At 39.7% G+C, this 12,751-nt stretch overlaps 1 long non-coding RNA gene across 18 annotated transcripts in view; it reads left to right on the top strand.

Moving 5' to 3' along the window:
- LOC105068042 (uncharacterized) overlaps positions 1 to 12,751 on the top strand; it is a 41,481-nt gene that overhangs the window by 23,092 nt on the left and 5,638 nt on the right. For 5 of the 18 annotated variants that reach the window (XR_012501356.1, XR_012501357.1, XR_012501353.1 and 2 more), the window contains 4 exons: positions 4,852 to 4,935; positions 7,806 to 7,966; positions 11,108 to 11,148; positions 12,513 to 12,649. This is a non-coding gene — a long non-coding RNA (uncharacterized LOC105068042). Of the gene's footprint in view, positions 1 to 2,601; positions 2,635 to 4,851; positions 4,936 to 7,805; positions 7,967 to 10,035; positions 10,107 to 11,107; positions 11,149 to 12,512; positions 12,669 to 12,751 lie in introns of those variants that run through there. The other 13 variants (XR_012501362.1, XR_012501360.1, XR_012501365.1 and 10 more) reach the window with 7 other exon arrangements.

The raw sequence follows: 12,751 nt of genomic DNA, 5'->3' as shown, positions 1-12,751 counted from the left end.
TTCATGTGGATTGCTTTGATTATGATATTATTGCCCTGGAGAGCCCAATTTAGGACAGTCCCAGACCCTAACTTTTGGGGAGGAAGGAAAGAAACAAACAACAGGAAGAAAATACCCCCCTTTTCACCCATAGGAATGTAAAAGTTTACTAGGAGAAGAATGTAGTAAAATCATGTCTTTGAAATAGTAATCTCTTTCCCCATTTCCTGTCTTTCTATACAAGATACTAGTTAACTGTGTTCATCATTCCAGGGAAGGGCACACATCTTGTGAGTCTTTGATCTTGGCTTTGTTTTCCAAAAGACTTGCAGGAAAGGATTAGAGGAGAGCCAAAGTGTTTGGAAAGCACATGAACTGAGAAGACTGTCCCTCTTCCTAAATTAGTAAAATACTCTTCCAGGCTTGTGAAGGGAAGGAGCAATGCAGGGGATGAGAACAGTGTGCTGTGGGTCTGAGACACAGAAAGGCTCTGTACCTTTCTTCTCTGAAATAGTCCAGGAAGTGATTTGAGGTCTGTGGTACCCTCAAGAGCAGAGAAGGGACCCCGTGTTGTAGACAGAACCTAGGAAAGGTGACAAGACCTCAGAGAGGGTATTTATGCAGAGATGTCCAAAGACAGTCTTTAAGAGATGGCTGAAAAGCAGCACAAAGATTTCTATGCCTTTATGCATAAGGAAGAAGGGGCAGAGAGAGCTACCAGTCCTGGAGGGGTTGCAGAAGGAGGACCAAAGGGCATCACACTGATGGCTGGTGTGGACAGATGAGAAGTCCAGGCAGCATGCCCACCACTGGGGTTTGACCTGCGTAAGCTCTCATCAAATCTGAGACACAAACTGGAGAAGGAGAGGAAACGTGTAAAGTTTCTGCTAGACTAGCAGAATAGAAGCTTGAAATCCAGTTTAGGCTGAGTTATAAAACAGGAAAGTTAAATTTATTTCACATCTGGATTTGAGGCCTCTGATTCACAATAGCTGAACAGCCACTTACGCTGCTGGGCAGCTTCATGCATTTGTGTCCCGAGTCTCCACCCAGGTGCACATAGCGAGACCGAAAGCTGTCTTATGCATCCTTATATTTCCTTCAGAATGTAATGGTTTTTCAGTCATTTAACATACTTGTAAAGCATGCATGGGTTTCCAGGACTGTTTAGTTCCTGAGGGTACGTCTTCGAGCAAAACCGGGGATGTTCCTGGTTTCATGGAGTTCACAGTCTATTACAAGAGATGGACAGTATTCTGATGGCCCCCAGAAGACTAAGATCCACCTCGTTTAGGGACTCAAGGTCACAGAAGTTCTCCTGGTCAGGGCTCAGAACCAGACTGCTTTATCTCCTCTGTCCTAGGATGTACTGCTTCTGATGACATGGAAACTTACAAAGCACACAAACATTAAAAACAGCCACTATGTGGTCTGTTAATATGTGACAGTGTACCACGTATTATATAAAGGAATTGAACCAGGTATTAAATACCACATATTAAAATGTAGGAATATTTTTAAAGTAGAATGTAAAACAGTTTGCCCAACCTGAAAAAAAAAAAGAGAGAGTTGGACAGTATTCAAATGAACAACTATATATTTTAGGTGGTGATAAGTGAAGGGAAAATTATAAATCAGGGCAAGAGGCGTATCTAGAGGATTCTCTGGTTTTGCATACATGGTATTTACTCAGTGAAACTGTTAAACTGAATTGACTGGAACTCATGCTTTTTGGAGCACTGGCAATGATTTCATTTTCTCAAGAAAGCCAAAATAAGCAAATGAGAGGAGCAAATATTTACATAAGATTCACAAATAAAACAAACCAGCCAAAGACCTTATTAATAAAATTAAGGAAAGGGACATAAAAATTTAAAAATCACACAGACAAGAACAAATACATTTTTATTAACTTAAATCCAAATACGCCTGATTCCAAAACTTGTGAAGTGTTACAACATCATGAAACAAAAAAATAGACTTTGGGTCTGAATTCCTGTTTCAGTTAGGTTCCTTCAAGCAAGTTCCTTAACCTTTCTTAGCTTTCTTGAGCTTCAGTCTTCTTATAACATAAAACGAGATTAGTAATTCCAAACTCACTGATATGCTGTTGGGAAGATTCTATTTAATAAATTATAATTTTAAATATTATGTAATGTTATGATAAAAATATTATGATAATGTAATCACCCAATAAGTGATAATTATTTAAAAAAATATTAGCTCCCTTCCATGTGGTTCCTCCTCACAGACATGTACGTTGACACACAGAAGTGGGGAGGGAAATAATGTGTACTGGCAATGTATCACTGCTTTATGAGCAGAATGGAACACAAGGATATTTTGAAGCAACCAGAGGGTGCCTTCGGTGTTCTTTTCTTGGAATTTGCGCTTGACCTCCATTGCCCAGCATTTATCTAGGTGTTTTCCCGTCCTGGCAGGGGATACGGTCAGTCTGTTACCAGGGCACCTGGTGCTCGGGGCTCCTGCCCCACATGCACACGTCCGAAACAAGCCTCTGCCCGCCTGCTGGCCACTCTGGGTTTGCTGATGCCATGTTCTGTCACCCTTTCCAGCCTATACTTCTAGAGTGATGAAGAACTTCTGCAGCTCCCAGGAATCCCACAGTAACTCCCACTGGCATTTAGGAGTCAGGTATCACATGCCCTCCCTGCTCTGTCTCCAGCTGGACTAACGTTCTTCGTTACTCTTGAGGTACCTGAGGTTCCCTCCATTATAATTTCTTGCTGCACTGTATTGCAATCATCTGTTTGTAGATCTCTCTCTTCTCAGGGGCAGCAAGCTCTTTAAGTGCTGGATGTAAACTGGGAGTTCAGATATTTAATTCAGCACGTGAAGGGATAAGCCAACATCACTATGTAACATGCACAGACCACTTTGGCTCCGTGCCTCGCCTGATGCTAGCGATTTTACATGTAGTAAAATGTGCATTTTAGTATTCTCTTTCTGAATGTGAGGCTGTGAGTTTGGGTTAAATAATTCAAGGTGTGTGCATCTAAAAGAGAAGCGTGTCAGGCCAAACCAGACGGAGTGCCAGCAGAGAGAACCGTTTAGTAGATGGGGGCTTTTAGCTTTCCCACATCGCTTATAAACATAGCTGCAATTTTCTGCCTCTGTGTAAGGCAGGCTTTGGCTGTAGGATTCTGAATGTCACTGTCAAAAGACAAAGATGCAGAAGGGGAAAGGGTTTGGCCGTTATTAAGCCATCTCAATTTACACCAGATTTATATCCATCTTCCAACCACCCACAACTAACTTCTGTAGAGGGCATTAATTAGTCATTTTTTTTTCACTTTTTATTTACTTTTTATTTTTTTAGGGAACATCTGAAATACATTATTCCTCAAGCTGAAAATTCCCAGATGAATATCCTGAGAAACTAGCTGGGTTTCTTCTCTAGTAACATTCAAAACCGTCAATTAATTCTTCTGTGAACAGATTCAAACCACAAAGGTTTTTAATGGCTTTGGAAGAAGCCAAAAGGGCTACACGCATAAATACTTTCTTCAACATAGACTGCATGTTGCTTGGACTGAGTTCTGCGGAGAGGGCCAGGGCTGGTGGGAATGCAGTCACTGGGGACTAGCCATCCTGATCCAGGCATCTCCCTAGGGAGGGCTGTTTTTAAGGTGCCACAGGGATCAGTTAATGAGGCCAGCCTGAGGTCTTAGGTCATGTCTGAAAGAGGAAAGAGCAAAATCTTCATGGGAAACTTGTGCGAAAATGAACACAGCCAGGACATACAAGTATTATCTAGCACCCTAGGGAGGTTGTAAGTATAGCCTAAGAGAGAAAATAGCAGGGGTTGGGGAGACAGGGGTAACGGATATAAAACTGGATTAAGAGTTTAGTCCCAACACGGTTAGAAAACCCCAGTGTGTGTGTCACTGTCTCTCTTTGGGCCTCAGTTTCCTCACTGTAAATGTCCCTTCCGGTTACATTCTGTGAGATCCCTTCTACAGCCTAAGATCGATGCTGCTGCTTTCAAGTAAATCTCCTGGCTGAAAAGCAAAACAGATACAAAAGAGAACGTAAAATGATATTACTTTTGAATGTGTGGAAAGCAATAACATTAGAATAGAAAGAGGGTAACTTTTTGCCAATAGATGGGAGGTTGGGAGTTTGAAGATTCCCCACCCCCACACTCACCAGTTCTAAACCTCAGAGAGGACAAAACTGGTGCTCTTAGATCCCCAGGGGGAATTCTAGATGTAAATAATCCCAACGAAGAAGCCCTTTCTAATCTTACCTTCCCAAACCGCAAATCCCCTTCCTGTGTGTTTCCCACTTACCCAGGCAGAAATAAGCATTCTTCCTGTTTGCTTTCAATAGTCTCCAGTAAATATCTCAAAAACGAAACTCACACACATCAAATTATTTTGTAACCCTTTCTTTGGTGGTCTAATCTAGATAGCATGGACCAGAATGACAGCTCCTTGATAGAAAGGATTGTGTCTTAATTCATCACTTTGGTATTCCCAGGTTCTGTATTAGTACTTGGCCATTGTAGGACTTCAGAAAAATAAGTGCTGATTAAACGGAAGGATGAATGAGTAATTATGTTGAAAAGAAATATGATCAAAGGGAAAAGGGAAAGGTGGCTGGCAACATTGCCTCCAAAATCCTTTCAGATCTGAGATCCTTAAGCTTTTATTGATCCAATCACCCGAACAGTTTTCTAAATATCAATATGATTTTGTGACGATGCTCTTCCCCATCAACACTTGCTGTTTCCTTAGACTTCTGTGTGCTTGTTTCTTGCATTTACATTTCTGCCTCTGTCTCCTCCTGCACCAGGATGTCAGCATTGTTAGACTGACAGTGACTTCCATCCTCCTTTTCCCTCCATAGTTGTGCAGTGTTCTTTGTTGCCCTGTCTTGGGATGACAGATTGGAAAGAAAGCATCTTTTGAAACTGATTTCCAAATTGCTCAGGTAATGTACCTTTTTTTGTGTGAAGTTCCTTTTAAGCAAAGATGCAGTTGAAATTAATGTAAACCAATCTTAATGACATTCTGTTTATTGGATGGATGTGTATCTGCCTACTGGCTAATTAATCATCACCCTAACCTCTTCACCAACTTCCTCTTCCTCCTCTCTCATTCCTGTTCCCTCCCTATCCCCAAGCTTCCTTTAACTTTAGGAAAGACAGGTTTCATTCTACCTTAATTTATTCCTGATCACTGATTTTCAATGTTGATTTAGATTAGAAATAAAACAGAGAAATGTTGTGTAGATTTTGGTATCTTGACATGGGAAATCTGTAGAAGAGGAGGACTGCTTTGATCTTAGAAGAAACAGAGTGAAAACACCTTGTGTCCTTTATTAGAAAAGTGCTAAGAAAGTTGACTCACCCCGGAGGGATCTTAGCAGTCATTTAAACACACTCAGTAGCTTGAATTCTCTCTTTAAAAGCTTTCAAGCAGAATCACACAACAACTTCATCGTACACGAGATCCACATTTGTACTCAGCTGGTGTACTGCTGTGATTTAGAATTATAGAACATTAAATTTGCTACAGTCCTTTCATTTTTACAGGTGAGGAAACCCAGGCTCAGAATGGAGTGGCTTATTTAAGGTTACATAGACAATTAGTGGCAAATCCATGTTTAGTGCTTCTCTTTTAGCAATCTAAAGTTTGGATTTTTTTTTTCCAATCAGTGTCCATGGAGAAAAAATTACCACCTTTCAAATCACTTCTTATTTGTTTCAAGTTTGTCTCTACAAAACACCTGAAAGAATACGATATGCAACTGGGGATATGGCGCATTCTCATAGCACTCACTGACATAAATTTGACTTTCAGCTTATCTCCTGGCCCCTAGTTGAGAGTAGGACATTGAGAAAATTGGGTGCACCAGGCAGGTACACTTGGAGATCAGAGGTAAGTAATGAAGTAAGGAAATGTCTGGAACGACATCTCTGAATCTGTTTTGCAGATACCCATAATCTGTAAGATGCTAATTATGGGCAAAAAAAGGTAATCATGGTAAAAATTCAATTGCAAAATACTGCAATAAACACAGTTAAGTGAGACTTTTAACTTTTACTCTGCGAAATAGTCTGTAAAGAGAATGAAAAGACAAGCTACAGACAGCAAGAAAATATTGGCAAAACACATAGTTGACAAAAAGACTTATCTAAAGATCTCCCAAAAGAATACAACTGGAAAATGGGCAAAAGACATGAAAAGAAATTTCATCAAGCAGAATATGCAGATGGCAAATAAACATATGAAAAAATGTTCAACAATATTAATCATTAAGGAAATAAAAACTCCACAATGAGATACCAATGTATACCCACTAAAATGGCTACAATCAAACAGACAGACAATACCAAGTGTTAACAAGGATGTGGCAAAACTAGATCTCTCATACGTTGCTGATGGGAATGCAAAATGGTACAGCTACTCTGGAAAATAGTTGGGAAGTTTCTTAGAAAAATAAATATATACTAAATGTACAACCCAGCCATCACATTCCTGGGGGTTCATCCCAGAGAAATGAAAATGTATGTCCACACAAAAATGTATATGAATTTGCAGGCTTCATTTGTAATAGACAAAAACTGTAAATAATTCAAATATCTTTCCATGGGTGAATGTTTCAATAAACTGTGGTACACACATAGTGGGAAAATGAATGAACAACTGAAATATAGAGCAACTTGAATGAATTTCAGGGGAAATACCCTGAATAATAATTTTTTAAAAAGCTAATCTCAAAAGGCTACATACTGTATGATTCCATTTAAATAAGATTCTCAAAATGACCAAATTATAGAGTTGGGGAACATGTTAGTGGTTGCTGGAGGCTAAGGAGGGAGATGGGTGTAACTATGAAGGAATAGCTGGAAATCTAGGCTGGAGTTACACATTTGGGAGCCATCAGCATACAGGTGGCACCTAAAGCCAGGAGATTATGAGATCACTTTGGACAAAGTGAAGATGGAAAAGATGAAAAGTCCAAGGATCAAGTCCAAAGCCCTGATATATTTAAGAATTCCTGAGAAAAGGAGAGATCAGCAAAAGAAAGTTAAGGTGTGACCAGAGCATGTTAGAGTGATGGGGTTACAGGGTGATTATTTTTTTCCCTTTTTTATATTTTCCTCATCATAGTTTTATTACTTAAAAGATGAAAAAAGTGTGAGTAAAACTTTTTGATATGTTTCTAAACTCCTTAGAGACTGGAGAAGGTCTATTGCTTGTTCAGAGATCCTTACATGGACTCCATCTCCACTGAGAAACCAACATTTTCCTCAAAGACCTTGTTAACTCAAGGAATATATTGGCTCAGATGTTTAACAGGCATGACAGACGATTGAGTTCCTCTGGTATATGTTATGTGGTCTTAAATAAATGTAACTTGAGGGGAAAAAAACTGAATTGTATCACTAGACATCTTTTAAGGTTGAACTTTTTCTCGTCTAGATTCTAAACTTCATAAGTTGAGGGATGTAGTACCTACCAAGTTCTGTGCAGTGTCTTTCACTTAGTAAGGTTCCATTACGCTTGAAACGTTTAGGTTTGTTAAAATCCCAGAAACACCTCCAATCTTGTATTTATGAAAAACTCCCTTGCTAATGACTAAGGCCTGGGCAGAACTTGTCTATAATTTTACATGTCCAGATTTTTTTCCCTTTTATGGATGGAGTTTTATAGATCATAAATTCAAATGCTCGGAGAACCTTAGAATTTATTTATTCTCTCCCTACCAATCCTCTTGTGTTGAGTTACTGACTCAACAGAGCTCAGCTGAGATTGGCACTCTTCTAACACTAATAATATGTTTTATTTTTTCAGGATCTTTCTGCCAAGAACTTAAAAGTAGTGGGGTGAGCAGGGAAAGGCATTTCCTCTCCAAAGACCAAATCTTGAAAGTCCATCCTTGCATCAGCCACAGGAAGGCTCTTTCCAGTCCCACCACACCTGATTTTAGTAGCTTTTCTTTAACAGGGTCTTAGGTAAGCTGGGTTCTTTTGTAGCTGCGCAATGAACTCACTGTGTGACTTCAGACAAACCACTTAATCTTGATCCTACAACAACTCACCCTCACTGCCTCTTAAGTTTGCTGTGCGAATACATCAGACACTATTCATGATAGGTTCAAGATATGTAGACGGTTAAAGCTCATTGACCTAAGTATAGATAATCTTTACATATTTGTCTTCAGCTTTCTTTTTTTCTTTTCATTCAATTTATGGTAATTTCATCACAATAGTGATTGTTCCCAGAAGATTAAATCCACAGTTTGTGTCTCTAGTCATGCTTTGTTCTAGATGATCAGCAGTCAGCTCTGCACCTCCACACCTTAAGCCATGTTTGCAGAAAGATTTAGGACTCAGCTGGAGAACCCAATGGACATCTCTGGGGCCTGGTGTCCTGGGTCAGCAGAGCTCTATAAGGCAGTGTTAAATTAAATGTATGAGCTGAGTACTTCCAGGCTCAAACCCATATCACTCTGAGAAATGTGGCAACATCATATCTACTGACTGGAATACCATGGACTGAGCCAGGGGGAGCTGAGGGAAGGCAGCAGAAGATAAATATAATGAGGAGATTAATCACTAGCACTTACTAGAGATTCATGACATTAACTCATTTAACCTTCAGGACAAACTTGCACACCAATTACTATCATTCCCCATTTTATAGAAGTGGAAACTGAGACACAGAAAGAGTGGGTGACTTTCTCAAGGAAGTGTTGAAGGTTTGGTAGAAAGTTAGAGGCATGATTTAATCTTCTGAAAAGAAGACTTTCCTCCATGCTGTGAAAACCTTAAATTAGAAGAATGGTGATAAACATACTAAAAGGATTATTACCGTAGTGCAGTAGAGAAGTGAAGGCTCAACCTGAAAGTTTCCAGAAGGAGGAACTGATTCTTCCTTTCTTGTATTTCCATAGAAGAGACACTTTACTCTCCATAAAGCAGATTACTGGAGTGGATACTTTCTGTCTCTTTCCACTCATTTTTCTTCCAGTGCAGAGAGCAGGTGTAGATTATTTGAAATTTGAGAGCTTCATGCCCAGTGGGGTAACTTAACTTGCAGTATGTTTATGAAATCAAATTGCAGTGTGATAACTTTCTTCATTCTCCTTCGCTCTTGTATTTTTGGCCCCTTGTTTTACAAGAGGAGACAGGGCTATCTCAACTCTCCCTCCCATTGTGAAGCAGACAAACAGGGGCAGATGTTCCTCTGTTTGTTGAAGATGGACCATTTTCCAGTTTCTTCTTTGCCATTTGAATAATTTTGTCAAACCCTAGTCTTCCTACTAATGCCAATGCCATATTTAGGTTGAAGTGTTAAGATGGTCCAAGTTGGCTCAAGATCCTAGCCACTACAAATCCAACTTACCAAAAACTCTGCATTTTGTGCTTTACTGAACAGCCATCAATAGAGATGATTCTTTGCACCTTATTTATCTATATTCCTGCTATAATCCTAAGGAGAGGAAAGGTTATTAGCATGGGGATTCCAAGAAGAGCACCAATGGAGATAGAAATAAAAGATTTGTATTTCCCAGGCAGTGTTGTGTTTTTTTTTTCTTCTCTTTTTCCTGGAAGTGCTTTTCCCTAATTTTTTGAGTAAACTCTGCTTCCCTGCTTGAGCAGTGCTAGAACAGTTTCTGTAAATAAGGATTAGGGATGGCTCACTTTAAAACAAGGGTAATGCTGTTCCCCGTCCCCTCTTAGGTTCATAGTAGAACATTATAGATCCTGGTGAGTTTTCTATCATCTCATCTTGAATGGCAATCAAAACTCCATCTGAGTCCTTAGGACACCCTAATGGAGTGTCAGAAGTCATTAAACTAAAAGAGTAAAGATAAACAACAGGAGTCTTTGATCCCTGGGACTAGTAATCAGTTCATTAAAAAATTAGAGGGTAAGGTCCAGTAACACGCTGTAACCATATTAAAGCCAAGGCAGATCTGACTCTGTGTGTTTTGGGGGCCTGTTGGCCTAACCCAGATCTAATAAAGAAGGTGATTTTTATCTCTGCTCCTACTAACATTGTCACTCTCTGTACTGAGGGAGAAAATATGGGTGGGAAGAAAGTGAGATCTGCAAAGCCGAGCACCAGAATTGTCCTGCACACAAATCTGTGAGTGCCCTTAGGGACACACCTATTGTATTTAATGTCTTTTTTCATTCTGTTTCTTTGTTTTCATAAAATTATAGAATTTCAGAGATTCAACTCCTTTTTCCATGAAGGAAACAGAAGCATAGCCCAGAGACATGATATGCTTAATGTCCCAGAGCAACTTGGTGACGGAGTAGGGACAACTGAGAAAATGAATTAATTGAGAGAATAAACATTTGTTGATCCTGTACCATGGGCCAACTTTGTGCTAGGCTCCAAGAGCAGGATTAAAAGATGAAAAAAGTATTAGTTGTTGCCTGCCCCCCTCAGGAGCAATAATGTGTTGGTGGTGTTGTAAAGGAACTGTGTGTAATATACAATGTGATCACTCAGGAAGAAGTGGCCATTTTTCCAGGAAAGGAGATACATACACACACACACACACACACACACACACACACACACACACACACACACACAAACTTCAATCCAGTTGCAATATGCAATATAATTTCCATAACCAAAGAGGCATATGGATGATTTGAAATGTTATGGTAGAGTGACATGCAATTTAATTGAGTAGGTTTGCATGATAGTCAATCTGAATAGTTACTGATTACATACTGAATTGATCTGGGATAGAAATTCACCCATGTCTCAGACAATATGGTTAGAAAGGCATGGCCTAAGAATGGCGCCATATTGCAGGGCTGGGAAGAGCCCTGAAACCACCAATTCACTTGATTAGAGCAAAACACATTTTCCCCATCAGAATGTCTCTTTAAACTGTCCAGATAACTCGTGTTCCAGTTTCCAGTGTTTGGAAAGTTTATCACTGCAATAAATCCCAGAAGAATAAGCAGGGGTTACTAGACTCATTGTAGAGTAAATTGCTCACAGAGACAAGTGGGTTTGATAGCAATGTCTCACCTTGAGAAGAGCTGTTCTTCCTGGAGATTAGAGTTGTCATTAAGTGCTTAGGTCCTCTTTCTCACTAATGGCTCTTTTGCTTTTAATTGCAGACCAGATTGAGGACATCATTTGAATGCATTATCTGGAGAAGGTAATCACTACACCTCCACCATACAGAACACAGACATTGTTTAAGCTGTCATTTATTGAACACATGCAGTGGGTCTGGTGCCGTTTTAAGTGCTTTACACATACGGGCATAGTGAGTGCTCACAGCACCCCCTTTGAAACTGATATTATTATACTCACTTTTACAGATGAGAAATCAGAGTTTCTAAGAGGTAAAATGATGTGCTTAAACTCTCACAGGAAGCTAACGGTAAAGGCTAGAATTTGACTTTGCATTCTCAATACTGATGCAATGGACATTATACCAAACATTTTAGGAGATGCAACAATATAAAAGTTGTGGTCCCTGATTTCTAGGATTTTACAATCCTTGTGAAATCAAAGTGATATCAGTGCTAACTTGTTAGAAGCAAAGAGTCTTATTGTCATATTTAAAAAGAAGAAGAGGCAATTGGGAAGGCTCCTTGGAAGAGATGGGAGCTTTGTGAAACTTCAGAAGAATTATTCCTCCAAGTTACCATGGGGAGAAAGAGAATTCTGGGCAAGACTGCTTGAACAAGTGTATAGGGTATGCTTGGGAGTCAATAGGCAGATGAGTGAATAGAGTGAATGGTACACGAGAAACTATCAGAGAGGACAAGGTGGGTAGAGGTGGGTGAAAAGAGCAAGACCACAGATTATTCCCCACCCCCAAATATTGGAAGACTTTTAAAGCTACAAAATTTCTGATGTATTTCAGGAATTTTTAGTGGTTAAAATTATTTTTCATTGTTGCTATTTTGAGGAAATCTATTCAGCAGAGTATATCCAATAATGTTGTCTAAGGTTTTATTTCTCAGATCATCTCTCCCCAGCACTCCCTCACCCCCATCTATTTAGATAATAGGGAAGTCAGGGCGAAGGAAGTGAATCCAAGATCCATGTGCCTCTATGGGACATGAGAAGAAGGTGACAGTTGGGAGGCAGAGTGCTAGATGTCAACTCTGGAACCAGGGCTCTTCCAGGGCCAGCGGAGCCTGGGACAGTGCAGCCTGGGACAGTGCTTTCTTCCACGTCCAGGTCATTGGACTTGTTATACTGAAAGCCTTCTGATTAATTAAACCCTCTGGTTGATTCTCCATTGTGTTGAGTCCTGAGATTCTTCGGTCTTCAGTTTTGCTCTCATGGATTACTGTTCTCAGTGAAGAGGTTTTGTTGCTTACTCTCTGTGTGGCACAAGCTTGCAGTAAGTCAACAACCAGAGTTGAGGACAAATTACACCCCTCATCTTCTCTGTTTATAATTTGCTTTATTTTTCACTCATTGTAAATGTTATTTTGTCTGCTAATTTTTTAAAAATTCTGTTATTTTTTTTAAGTTTAAAAAAATCACTCGTACCCTTTGTAGCGTGCTTGCTCCGTGAGTCACAGAAGCTGTTGCAGGATAAACTTGAAGGAGTTGGGGGACAATATGTTGGATAAACTTTGCTGTGTTACGTGCTTTGAAGATCATCCCTGAGCAAGAGCAGGATAATGAATTAGCAGGTACACAGTGAATCTGCAAGTGAGTTGGAAAGTATTTACTCATTGAAGTCATTTCTGGGAATGGAACTTGGAACAGACTCTGGAGGATTCTGTGTTCTGTGT

The sequence above is a fragment of the Camelus bactrianus genome, chromosome 21, assembly GCF_048773025.1.
Source record: "Camelus bactrianus isolate YW-2024 breed Bactrian camel chromosome 21, ASM4877302v1, whole genome shotgun sequence".
Lineage (NCBI taxonomy): Eukaryota > Metazoa > Chordata > Mammalia > Artiodactyla > Camelidae > Camelus > Camelus bactrianus.
The sequence above is the reverse complement of the archived record's forward strand: the minus strand, read 5'-3'. Positions and strand labels throughout refer to the sequence as shown.